This window comes from Lolium rigidum, chromosome 6, assembly GCF_022539505.1.
Source record: "Lolium rigidum isolate FL_2022 chromosome 6, APGP_CSIRO_Lrig_0.1, whole genome shotgun sequence".
Classification (NCBI taxonomy): Eukaryota; Viridiplantae; Streptophyta; class Magnoliopsida; order Poales; family Poaceae; genus Lolium; species Lolium rigidum.
In genome coordinates, this window is record NC_061513.1 from 337,091,154 (window position 1) to 337,103,782 (window position 12,629).

General features: G+C 39.7%; 1 long non-coding RNA gene across 3 annotated transcripts; it reads right to left on the reverse strand.

Moving 5' to 3' along the window:
- Nucleotides 1-2,375: 2,375 nt before the first annotated feature.
- Nucleotides 2,376-6,705, reverse strand: LOC124666361. 3 transcript variants are annotated; one of them, XR_006990879.1, is made up of 4 exons: nucleotides 6,315-6,705; nucleotides 5,518-5,691; nucleotides 3,435-4,830; nucleotides 2,376-2,765 (listed from the first exon to the last, which is right to left on the reverse strand). It is a non-coding gene; the product is annotated as an uncharacterized LOC124666361 (long non-coding RNA). The 3 variants fall into 3 exon arrangements; XR_006990880.1 differs by having other exon boundaries at nucleotides 3,435-4,803; nucleotides 5,518-6,704; XR_006990878.1 differs by having other exon boundaries at nucleotides 5,518-6,704.
- Nucleotides 6,706-12,629: the final 5,924 nt, after the last annotated feature.

Here is a 12,629-nt window from a genome sequence, read left to right on the forward strand (position 1 = left end):
ACTTCCACCCTCGTGCCAAGTACTTGGTTAACGCTGCCCGCTTCTACCAGTTTCCTGTCCAACCCCTCGACATTGCTGACTACCACCACAACAAGCTCCACAGGACAAGAGGTAGCTACATCAGTCATGGCCACGAGATAAGACAAGGGCAACATCACCATCATAGTTGATACTTGATATGTGAGTTCACACAAAGTTCATGTACACTCCGCGGTTATGAATTGTTTGATATGTGGTGGAAGGAGAGAGGCGCCTTCACTGGAATGGGCGACACCTCGACCATATCAAAGGGGTTGAGGAGCAAGCACGCGAGTCTGACGCAGGAGGCATGCCTCTGGGTGAGAGTGGAGGAGGCACATGAGCTGACGGAGAGGGCCAAGGTCAAGCACGGCACAAAGTCAGTGGCGATGAAGCTGGGGAGCCTAAGAGAGTTCAGAGTGCTACTCTGGTGAGCTGGTGGAGAGCAAAGAGGTGTCCATCGACGTCCTTGCGCCACACTCAAGCTATACCTTATGGGTGGAGGAGTGGGAGGAGCTCCAACTATGGACGTACAGGTGATTGTAAATACGCATAGGCTTGCAGAGGCACTGCATTATGAGCTTACTTTAGTTGGTTTTTCTTCTATTTGGTAAAGAGCTTACTTTAATTTCCATAATTTAGCATCAGGTGGTCCTAGCTGTATATAGCTTCCCTGTATAATCAGTGTTGGTGCAAGTATGTTGTCTGTTCTGGGACCAACCAAATTATGTGAGATGCTAAACAAAATAAAAGCAACATTTTCCATGATTCATGATGCTCCCAAAATTCCATATCATTGAATCTTCAATACTTTAAACATAAATAACGCTGAAATGCAGTGCCTCTACAAACTTCACATGAAAGGGGCATTAGAGAGGGAATCAAGATGGGCCTTATTTTACATATTATTACTGACAAACTCTTGGAAAAACCATGAGGTACAAATAGCAAGCCTAATTAACATTTGTAGCATAAATCTCATTCGAAGAGAGCCTTGTGGCCAAGGTAGAAATCCAGGAAAATGGTTACCTTTTTATTGGAATGAAGTAGGACGAGAATCCGATCCACGGGGCTTCCTTTGTTCAGTGACTGAAAGGAAATTACAATTGAGTTAGCAAATTCACATCGAAAGTATTAATTATGGATTTAAAAACTAAACCGGGAATTCCAAATGTTTGAACTTTGCATTACAAAATTTGCAAATATTTTGTCATCTGGAAGCATTTACAACACACACTCGCAGTAGATCGGCAGGGGCGGAATCGCTCACACTCGCAGTAGAGGAATACGCACGGGGAGCCCTGGCTGCGCTCGATCTCGCGGTGGAGAACGTCGCTGGTGGAGCATGGGAACAACGGCGCTCGATCTCGCGGTGGAGGACGACATGCCCATTGAGCAGGGGAACTTTTGCGCTCAGAGGAATTCAGGAATCCCGCGACCACGGGCAAGAGAGCATCGGCGTCACAGGGAAGAAGGTGGAGTAGGAGTCGGGCCGGGCACGCACTGCCCCACTACCCCATCAGTGATGAGGAAGTCGATTAGGAGATCGTGGAAAGGGGCGCGCGGGTCGAGTCTCCTTCACATGGTACAGGTCGTCCAGGGCGAGTCCCCTTGAACTCCAATCAATACAAATAGACAATCAAAACGGGAGAAAGATGTGGATTGGTGGATTTGGGCTCTTTCATCTTGTCGGGCATTGCAAGCACGGTGACTTTTAGTTTTTTAATACCCCATCCTATATAATGTCATTTTTATCCCTCTCACTAACCTTCTGAAGACAACATGTGATTTTATTATGTAAGCGCATCAATAACAAGAATTACTTTGTTAATCCTCAATCGGCATCGATTCAAAAATTGCAACAGAATGCGGAATATGAAGCAGCGAGAAAGAAATATAGCGCGTCTCTTTTCTCACATAAATGCATAGAGAAATCAATAAAGCTCTAGCCCAGATATATTTAGATGATTTTTCAACTATACTCGCTATTCAAATTATGATAAGTTATTAATTTGTATAACATGCATCACATAATTATGATAGCATTACAATACATTTGATGCTTGAAGGATCTAAATGTTTTATACTATTAAAAGAATAAAACGATAGAGAAATTTAAATGCATGCTAACTAAGGTCATGCATCATTCTAAGATCAACATAAATCTTGAAGACGCCCATCTTACTAAGGATTTTAAAATACAAATATCTATAGATTATCACAACAGAAACTCATAATTTTTTCTCATCATATTGTTATGGGTAGACACGACAACTACACATCATGTATTATCAATAGTTCATACACTGCTTTGAATTAATGTGTTGCCATACTATATAAAACTAACAGTTACAGAAATAAGTCTCAATAAGTGTTCCATTCAGGATTTGGTACCAGCTCCTTGTAGCACAACAACAACTTCAATGTCAGTGTCAACAACGGCCTGTGAAATCTATGGGTGCATACAAATTACAGTTCTTCTGAACTCTCAAGTGTCTTAATTTCTTGTTCATGTAACAAAACAAAAACCAAATAACCAATAGAAGCCGAATGAATAATCAATACATATTACGGGTGCGGTTACATACTACATACACTTGTCTTCCACAATTGATGAACCGCGCTTTGTTGCTACTAATTGAACGTTATTCTCTCCCTCATGAAGAGATTACGTCATGTTCTCATCAAGTAATATCAAGCTCATCGAGCTCCAGCTTGTCTCCCTGGTATAAAATATAGCAGAGGGCCTGCAGGGGAGGAATAGATACCACAATATAAGCAGCAAGGATGCGGCTTATTAAGAATCCAGTAGAGATAACTATATGTCCTTGCCACTAACATGATGTAGCATTTTTTGTTCTCTTATTTTTTCTTACGCTGGTTTTGGGTCAAATGAGAAGGGACTGGGCTAAAAATAACTTGGTGTACTGAAAGTGGGACTAAAACTTGTTGTCATCGTGTCACCCCACTGTTTGTAATGGCTGGCACATAAGAAGTTCAGTTAACTCAGAGTTTTATATACAACATGTTCATTTATCTTGCAACAAGTCTTTATTATCATGTTAGTCATGCTTCTAGAGTGGTTTAAACTTACTAAGCAGAAGAACTCAATCTTTGATTCAAAAACCTGAAGTGAATCTGAATTACAGGGAGAAGAATATACCCCATGAATACACTGTATTCTTACTCGGTGACTCGGACAGTGTACACCGTAAAGCATGGTAATTTGAGATTTGGCCAGTTTTGCATCCAGTGGTAGTTATTAGTGGACTATAACGAAGCCAGAGATCCTATTTTTCAGCCACAGTAATACTCTTACTTGATCATCTTAACAGGAGCTGAATGACCTATATTTGAATTTAGATAGGTGGCAATTGCCACGGTAGTCTTGAACCAAGGTATGTAGAACAACTTACACTTGAGAGTGTTCACCATCGCATGCCCTTCACGTGTGATGCCGCTGATGGAGCTGCCATTTAACATAGATTACAGGTCATAGAAAAAATAGCCGCATAATATCTCAAAAATAGTTGAATTTCTGGGATGCAGTGAAGTTCCGGGGATGCGGTGAAGAGGAGCAACAGGCGGCCGGGGATGCTATACCAAGCTGGGTTGATCGCTTCATGCATTGCTGCTGGATTTTGCATTACATACAATTTTGCTGTTGTACACTGATATATTTGCTACTCTTTAGTCAGTACTAAAGAGAAATGCAGACTATTGCTTTCCTAGTTGTTGTTGTGAATTCGCTATTGCCTGCTGCATTGATTAGTTTGCACCATCATACCCAAATTACAGCCAACTCATGGGCAGACTAAAATTGAATTATGTTCAGCTAGTAATCCAATAAAAAAACCTTTAATTAACTTGCATGGGAAAAACTCAAAAGTCATCTCCTTTTCTAAAAATGTCTTGCACCTCGAATAGAAGTATTCTCCAGAAGTTCTATAATTATTAATTATTCCAAACTAATTGTCGGTTCTAGAAATTTTCTTGCAAAAATATCTCTTTATAATATAATGTGCAGTGTTATTTGTGCATCCAATAAAAGAAATATAATCTGAAACAAACAGAAGGCAAACTGTAGCAATGATCAGATAAAGATACAACATTATTTGATTTCTATCACGTCTATCAAGTGAATTAATGAACTCAACTTTTGCCATGTTAATTTGAGGTTAGGCTTATAAACCACCAACTTTAGAAAGGAGGAAAGTAGAAAGCAGATAAAATTACACAACTTTAGAAAGGAGGAAAATAGAAAGCAGTGAAAGAAGACCTTATAAAACATGGAAGCAATCATTACTACAGCAATGCGCAAACTTGCGGATGGTATGCATCTCTCAAGCAACAACCCATTATGATAGTTCTTCGCTGAGCCAAGTTAGTAAAATAACAATAGGAATAACCACCAATGCATAGCTTTTCTTATGCACACAAAATGTCTAAATCTGAATGCTATTTGATCCACCAATTTTTTCTCCAAAACAGTTACTTATGCTAAATATAATCAATGTGCTGATGATAGTTCGATTGTCACTTCTTTCCAGCACATTTGCCTCCAGAAATAACTTGTACTTACAAAAATGGCAGGAACATCCATGTAGGCAGGATGCACGGCGCCGTGGCTGCGTGTCAGAGCTCTCGAATGTTCGAGGTCTGCTGTGGGAGGAGGAGCTGGTGTCATGGTCGGTCAATCCCTACGGCAGCTTCTCCGTCTGTGGCATACTCATGATATTTTCCCAGACCCTATTCTTCCACATGATATGCCAACAAAAACTGAAACTGCAAGCACCCAACCATCAGGGAACACTGTAGAGAGACAGTATTTAGACAAAAATATTAGTGAAATTTTGCAAAATCAACTGGTCTACCAAACCATAACAACATATACTCAATGCACATTCTTATTGCTTTTGGGTAGCAAATCCAAGCATGCACATACTGAAGGTAGATGACAGAATTTCCATGTTCAGGTGTAACAAGAGTAAGAAAATAAATTTCAAATGTTTACTTTAAATTGAAAATTATGTACTGTAAGAAAACACCGAACAAATGTAGTTTCAACAAATTAAGTAATAGTAAGAATTCATTCAATACATAAACAAGGTACTCATTCTATTTGATAATAAAATCATGCCTTCTTAAATATCAAAATTAAAACATAGTTGGTTCCTAGCTGGCTAACTGCATCTGCTTAGTAGTATGTACCGGTTATAAATAGTAGGCAACCCCCAAATCTGATAGCACAGAGTGATCAAATTTTAAATTTGCACAATTAAAGTTTGGAATATTTCACATTGCAATATCAATCTGGAATCATAAATAAATCTAAGTGATAGCAAATCAAGAAATCGCACTTGTATTTATTCATTAAACCAGTGAAGGTAATACAACTCAGCATAATCGGAAGATGATATACTTCAATGGGGTCAAAGATGTATCTAGTGTAAGAACAGGAAGATGTAGGAGAGAAGAAGAAACAGTACGTCTCATTACCGTGTCCTGAATCCTGATGCTACTATGACTTTGATAGTTCAAAAAGTCTGAGTGCGCTCCAGGGCACCAACATCAGCCTCACCGTCACCTACCTTGACATCTTCCTGGCTCCTTTTTTTTCAGCCATCATCCCCTGTGAGGGCCGATTCCAAACGCTCCAGCCAAGATATCAACCTAACTTGCAAAAAACTCTCGTTGGTAAAATTTAAGGAGATATATCTCTCACAAACCCTTAATCAAAAAAGCGCCGAGCGCTAAGCGAGCGGTGAGGCTCAGCCTAGAGGAACTACAGCTTAGGCGAGCTTAAGCGCCGCTTAAGCGTGTAGGGTAAAATCGTAAAAACAGGAGCTGGGAAGCGTACAAACAGAGGACAAACTATATAATATGTTATAATTTTGCTACAATTGCAAGAATACCAGCTGGATCAATGTCCATTTCTTGACAATACCTACAAATTGCAAGCAAATCTTAGGTTTAGCAGCAACAAAATACCAGCTGGAGCAATCAACTAAGATAACTTCATTAATTAATTAGTAGCAGCAGCAACCTAGCAGCAGATATCATCTACAGTTCATTAGCCCAACACGTCAGTAGTTAGTATAACCTTAGCAGCAGCAACCTAGCAGCACATACACGAGCGGGCTAGCAAGCAGCAGCCCAAATCCTAATAGATTGATTCATCTACAACAGGCTGCAGATAGCACCACACCAACGCACAATCGCACATACACACAGGACACATCAGCACACGCCAGTAGCACATACATGTAAAGGAGAATAAAAGGGTTAGGGAATACTTGGGGGCTGAGGTGTGGCGAACGGACGGCGGAGACGAGGTCGACCTCGATCTGGGGCTCGGGCGCCTGGGCGGGGAGGCGATGAGCGGGACGGGCAGCCTGCTTGGAGGAGGGGAGTAGACATCCCGCCAGCCTAGAGAAGGAGGTGGAGGGCGCTAGAGGCGTAGCGTCGCCGGCGGAGCAGCAAGCTCACGGGTGGAGGGCGCGAGATGGGATGTGAGGGAGGCGGAGGAGGGCGGAGAGCGGTTTGGCTATAGTAGCGACGAGTTGGTCCAGTCTACTGCTGCGGATCGGCTGGCTGGCATGGCGGAGATGGGACCCAGATCAGCTGCGGACGGTTGGTGGCAGCGGCAGAGCAGGGATGGTCGGCGGCGACGGCGGATGGGCGGCGATGGCGGTAGAGCCTAACCCTAGGAAGCGGCGGCGCTGGTTCTATGGTTTGTGAGGGCCCATTCGGCCGCGACACTACGCGAGGAAATGCGATAAAAGAGAACGACTAAAGGAACGACGAAACGTATTGGCAGAATAAGGAAACAGTTTAGTCTTTTTAAGTAGTAGAGATTTTATTGTGTAGTTTTATTTGCATAGCACTCATAGTTCACAATTATGCGTGATGCAAATTCATGAATTCGATCGAGAAGTGCTACTTTATCACTTTGATCATCTCGATGAATTTGATGATTCTATGTATACGGAATATATGTTCAATGTTTCTCAAAGCAAAAAAGGGAGATGGTAAGAAAGAAAGAAAAAGCAATTAAATTATACAATTGATGAAATGGGGATTCGGTTAGCGCAAGATATCTCTAGAAGGATGGTAGAAAATGATCAAAGCTCACTACAACGAAAATATCCCATAGAGACATTATATGTGCATCTATATTATAGTAGAGAAGTTTGTTAAGTGTCGCTACTTGCAATGTATCTAGGACTAAAGGACACTCCCAAAGTGTCTTTTCAGATTGTAAGATAGTAGAGGCACTACATATTGTCTATACATTCTATAAGACATTAGTAAAGACATTTCTTTATGTCATTACTATATAGCATAGATAAGATAAATTACAAAACATTTGAAGCAATCCTCGAACTCAAGATCTTCAGAGAAAGTTTTTACTCATCCATCCACTTGGCCTCACACAACATCTTATTAATACTCTTTAAAAATCTTATAAGTACTATATTGATATATTGTGCCTCTACAGAATATAAATAGTGTCTCAAATCATATCTCTAGCTATAATGTAAGGTCACTTTACAAAGTGTCTTAAAATACCTCTATATGATTTCTTGCCGCAATTTATTAAGTGTCTCATAGAATGCCTTTAAATACATATTTGATACTCATGAAAAAAAATTGTGCCAACTAGTGTCTCTACAGTTAAGACACTTTAGATGATGTCTAAAAGATGTTTCTCTACCCAAGGAAAATGTTCCTCCACTATTATTTAACAATTTTGTAGAGGAAAATCGTAAAGTTCCTCTACAAGTAGTTTTTGTCTTAGTGGCTTGATGTAGCTGATATAGTGGTTGCGTGAAGCAAGTGAGAAATTTGCATGTAATTGGTACAACCATTTATGACTATGTGATTTTTTTAATGTGCTCATATAATAAGAGTGTTATCAATGTGCTCATGTGTTTATTAATATCAATGGAGGACCAAATTGAACAAGAGAGGTATAAGTAAATGGCCCGGTGAAAGGCAAACATTTGGGATCAATATTGTTGGGAATTTCCAGAGACTAGTGAGAAATGGAGGGCTAAGGGGTGATGAAGCTCATCCACCAAACAAAAAAAGGTAAAGTACCTCACCATGTATGGATTGGGATGATGATGCTGATAGGGAGGAACAAAGTAAGAATCCAACTCTACATGAAAGCAAGAAGATAGTGGATGGAAGAAAATTGTCAAAGGAAAAGGACAACAAAATGGTCAAAGCCACGAGCACAAGAGAGATCATAGATGAGTTTATGAACATAACGAAGGAGATGGTGGCTCTAGCTTTGCAACCAAAGATGGAGTTGGTCCAGAAGTAGCAACAAGAGAAGATTCCTAGGTGGTTACAAGTAATAGAAAACAAGAACAAGAAGTCGGTTGAGAAAAGGAGCTAGGCCGAATTTGAGGAGTGCAGGCCTCTTCGTGAGGAGAATCGGATGAGCCAAGACATTATAGCCGAGGAGAACCGGATCATAGTGACTTGTCCAAATGGCATGGATGAAAAGGAGATAGAATATTGGGAGATTAGTCAGGAGGATATCTTGATTGCAACATTGTGATCCACCGACAACATTATGGAAGGATAAGGGGTTTGGCTGGCTAGGGCTCGGTTGTGTTGCAGGTAGAATTGATAGCAACAATGACGATGGAAATGATGGCATCGAGTGATGGTATTGGACGCCAACTCCACGTTTTGTGCGATGAACTACATCTATTTTTGGCATTTCTTTTGAAACATGAACTATGATTAAATTTGAATTTGAATGTTTAGAAGTATGCATTTCAATTGCTTCCATATTAATTATGTCACTAGTACAGAATATCTCTCTAGTGGTTTTGTGCTTTTGTAATTGGTGGCATCGATCTGGCACGCCATAGAATTGGCATCACTATTATGCTACTGTAGTGGTGTTGGCTCACCACACCACCATTCCAATGAATAATGGTGACGTTTGTGTTGGATATGGTGCCCTAGAGGCAAATAATAAAGAGTATTTATTATTATATATCAATAGTTCATACTAAGTTTTATTCCATGTTATAACTGTATCAATCACAAACATTGTTACATGTGTGGTATATAAACAAACCAGGGTTCCTAGCAAGCTTTCTGCGCACTAGCTCATTGTGGCCAACGGATGATCGAGGTTTCCCGATCATGGACATATAAGTCAAATTGGCAATGGGGTCATATAACCGGGTGAATGATATGATGCACATTCCAAACATATATATTGCAATGTGATCAAGTCACAAAACTACGCTATGCGTATTTGGCTCTCTATAACACACTTATCCCGCTATTAGCGGCGCTATCTGCGCTATTTTTCATAGCTTTGTAGCGGCACTTTTTTTACAAGAAAATAGAGCAGTCGACTAGCCATTTTGGGTCGTTTAGTACACGAGCCACCGAAATCCCCATTCCTAACAATTCAACCCGTTGGAAATTACAGAACCACATCGAGGATTTCCACTCCTCCGCACGACGTGTATGGGTTGAAGAAGAAGAATCAACATCACAATGAGCAAGAGTTGCTGCTATCTACCTAGGAAGAATAAGTTTCTTCTAGTTTTTCATTATGATAAGCTATAATCACTGGCGGATGTACAAGGTGGACAGGGTGGTATGTCTACCACCATGTAATTTCGATTCGGCCCATATAGTATGTCTTGCACAATGGTCCGTGTAATTGCGCATTGATTATCCATGGGATACAATCACAGATTATTCAATATTATGCACGCCAAACTAGAAAACGAACTATTGAAGAACTTGGTGATGATTAATATGCTATTCCAGCCGATGAGTCTAGTGATGTGTTACACAAAGAACAACTTGATCTTTGCTTGTGTTTTGTTGATAAGCTAGGAAGATCACGGGAGAACTTTATTGGAGTAGTTCATGTAAGTGATACTACTTCATTGTCACTTAAGAAAGCAATTGAAGCATTACTTAAGCAACACCATTTGGTTATAACTCAAATCCATGGGCAAGGTTATGATGGGGCTAGCAACATGAGAGGAGAAATTAAAGGTTTGAAGACACTTATCATGAAAGAGTCACCTTCTACTTATTATGTGCATTTTTTTGCACATCAACTCCAGCTAGTTCTTGTTGCTGTTGCCAAGGGAAATAATGAGTTTGTGTGGTTTTTTGATCAAGTGTCTCTCTTGCTTGGTATTGTTGGATTTTCTAGTAAGCGGCATGACATGCTTCGGAATGCTACACATGAAGGAAATTGAATGTGGTGAATTGGAACTGGAAGAGGATTAAATGAAGAAATGGGGTTACCTAGGCCAGACGAAACTTGATGGGTATCTCATTTCAAAACTATTCTCAACATGATTTCTATGCATCCCTCAATCTACTTCACAAAGAGGTGATTGGCCAAAAAATACATACGTTTGTTGGTGTATTTGAGTCATTTGACTTTGTTTTCAATGCACATTTGATGCTTGTCATTCTTGGATACACTTAAGAATTGTCCGAGTGTTTGCAAAGTAGAGATCAAGATATTCTTGCTACAATTGATCTTGTTCAAATGGCAAAGAATAGAATACAAGAATTGAGGTCTCATGGTTGGGATACATTCCTTCAAAAGGTCACATCATTTTGCAATACAAATGGCATTCAAGTTCATGTGATGGAGGATAATTATGTGCCTTATGAAAGATCATCACGGTTTTCTCGACGTCAAACAAATGATGATCATTTTAGAAGAGAAGTTTATCTTGGAATTGTTGATCAAATTTTCAAGAGTTTGATAATAGGTTTGATGAGATCAATATGGAGTTGCTTTCTTGTATGTCGGCATTGAGTCCCGTAAACTCATTTGCTGCTTTTGATGCACACAAGGTACGCAAACTTGTTGAGTTCTACCCCAATGATTTTAAAAGCCAAGATTTGATATACCTTAAACTATAACTTGATAACTATACTGATGACATGAGAAGAGATGAAAAATTCAAAGGCCTACAAAACCTTGTTGATCTTTCGGTTAAGCTTGTAGAAACAAGGAGGCATATAGTTCATAATTTGGTGTACTTTCTTCTCAAATTGGTATTGCTTCTTTTGGTGGCGACAACAAATGTTGAAAGAGCATTTTATGCAATGAGTTTTGTCAAAGAGCAAGTTGAGAAGTAAGATGGGTGATAGTCACCATCACTCGATGCCATCATTTCCATCGAATCAAGTGAAAATGTTGAAAGAGCATTTTATGCAATGTTTTATCCACCAATGGCTGCAATCTGTCGTTCTTCTCCCGAATCAGAAGATGACCGCATGCATTATCCATCTAGTTCTTCTGATTTTGATTAATTACTGCTTCTGCTATGTTTTGGCTCCTTAGTTGTTTATCTAGACTATGCATGTTGGTTGGTTAGTTGTCTACTTATCTTTCTTAAATCTTAATTCTCCATCTAGTTCTAGACTATGGTTGTTGAATTGTTGATGTTAACTGTTAGATTGTAATAAGTCTTTCTCTTTCATCGTGATCTGGACTTCAATTTAATTTGTTGATCGTTGCGATCTGGATAATCTTTTAGATGTTGAAATCCTTAGTATACATGCTACATTTGCCATTTTTGTAAACGCCATTTTGTAAAATAGTGTGCTATTAGCATGTTATAATTATCATAGCGTATTTTGGAAGGCCACGCTATTTCATTTAGCATGCTATTTTTTTCCTATGTAAAAGTAAATAAATCTATGTCAAGGGAACTCTAGTCAGGAGCAAAAAGGAACAAAACGAAAACTCTGGTGGATTCAAATGAGGCCAGCGGGCAGAGATATTCTCCATCAACGGTAATATGCCTCTTTGTTTCTGATTGTTCGCATGCTTCTTCCTCTGTGTTCCCTTCCTTATTTGCCAATGATTTTTCTGAAAAATCGCATACATGGAAGAAGATCATAATAATGGTTATTATTGCACCTAATATTTCACCATTCATCATTGCCGGAAATGGATAGACTCACTCTAAGTCTTCCTACTTATCCATCGATCATATTAATTGGATGATTTCAACTATGTGTACACAGAGGTCATAGTAGCGCACTTGCCTCCATCGATCATACTAATTGGATGCTTTCAACTATGTACAGATAGGTCATAGTATCACACTTGCATAATCGGAGTTTCATATACTAAATAAATAATTTCCTACTAAAGAAAGACCTGACAAAACAAAGCATGATAACATATGGAGAACGAGAGAGAACCTGACTCTTGGATGACAAAACAAAATAGGGATAAGGTTTATCAAACTGATGATGATCTCCGCGGTATACAAGATTATACGAAGGTTACAACCATGTGTCCAGGCCTGACAAAACGAGAACAAATCATACGGAAATACTACAACGAAGCTGATGCAAAAATAAAATAGGACGCTAGCTTTATTCTTGATTGAGAGTGTCCCTCCCCCCAAACTCGGTTGAGACGAAAACTTGTGTGCTCTTCCCACTCCGACAAAAAAAAAATCAATTAAGTGAGTCTTGCTGCTCTACGTCCTTGTTCCATTTTCCCTCCCGTGACCCGGCCAGGAATTCGAACTGTACGTGCGCCTGCATGGTTGTCTGCAGCTTCCTTTCTTCCAAGC